The sequence below is a fragment of the Cebus imitator genome, unplaced genomic scaffold (assembly GCF_001604975.1).
Source record: "Cebus imitator isolate Cc_AM_T3 unplaced genomic scaffold, Cebus_imitator-1.0 Scaffold1061, whole genome shotgun sequence".
NCBI classification, from domain to species: Eukaryota; Metazoa; Chordata; class Mammalia; order Primates; family Cebidae; genus Cebus; species Cebus imitator.
In genome coordinates, this window is record NW_016108376.1 from 45,836 (window position 1) to 47,177 (window position 1,342).

Here is a 1,342-nt window from a genome sequence, read left to right on the forward strand (position 1 = left end):
GCTCACATTCTAGGTGACACCAACCTTTGACTCTCCTTTTTTTTTTTGTTCTCATTGCAAGAACAAAGTTTCACAGTGTCAAGAGACAGAGTCAAGCTCAAGAGATTTACTACATTTTATTCTTTAGAAAATGCAAACTGGAGAATAATCCAGATTGTTATGGGCCAAATTCTGTCCCTGCAAATTGACATGTTGATGTCCTGAACCCCGGTAACTGAGAAGGTGACTGCATTTGGAGAGATCTTTAAGGTGGTCATTAAGGTAAAATGAGGTCATATGAGTGGGCCCAAATTCAATGTGGCTGGTGTCCTTATAAGAAGAGGACTAGGAAACAGACAGATACAGAGGAATGACCATGTGAAGACCTAGGGAGAAGACATCTACAGGCCTCAGAAGAAATGTGCACTGTCAGCACCATCATCCTGGACTTGTAGCCTCCAGAACTGTGACACTGTGATACAATAAATTTCGAGGTTTTTTTTTTATTGTTTGTTTTGTTGTTGTTTTTGAGACAAAGCCTTTCTCTGTCAACCAGGCTGGAGTGCAATGGCATGATCTTGGCTCAAGGCAACCTCCGCCTCCCAGGATCAAGTGAGTCTCCTGCCTCAGCCTCCTGAGTAGCTGGGACTACAAACATGCACCACCACACTCAGCTAATTTTTGTATTTTTAGTGGAGATGGGGTTTCACCATGTTGGCCAAGATGATCTCAATCTCTTGACCTTGTGATTCACCCACCTCAGCCTCCCAAAGTGCTTGGATTACAGGCATGAGCCACCGTGTCTGGCAATTTCTGTTGTTTAAGTCACCCAGTGTGTTGTACTTTGTTATGGCTTCCCTAACAAATTAAAACACACATATTACCCTGCCTAGTATCTGGACATGGAATTTTTCCAGGGTATGAATTATCTGGGTTTTCTAAGAATTTAGTGAATCAATTAAAAATTGACAAGCATAGATGATAAAGGGTCATTTCCAAGCCACTTTGGGTCCCATGGCCGCCACTCAAAAAAGTGGAAATGTCCCCATTTCTTTTCAGATTTCCTCAGAATGAAGCTTGTGGTTCCAATCTGTTATAGAATCATGAGCTATATTTAAGTTTCTTAAGATGCTGAAAAGCAAGTTTTTCCCCTAGTTTTCTAGAAATTAGGAGAAATAATTATTTTGTAATCATTATTAAAGTAAAAGGGGATTTTTACTGAAGACTTTGTAAGTATTAAAGTATTATATATTTTCTACCTGCTTTTAAGAGTCATGCTTCTTAAAATCCTAAAAGCTAATGACTTCACTTTCATCTTTCTCTCTGCATTTACCCCTTGGTACTGGAGAGACCCTCACTGCAT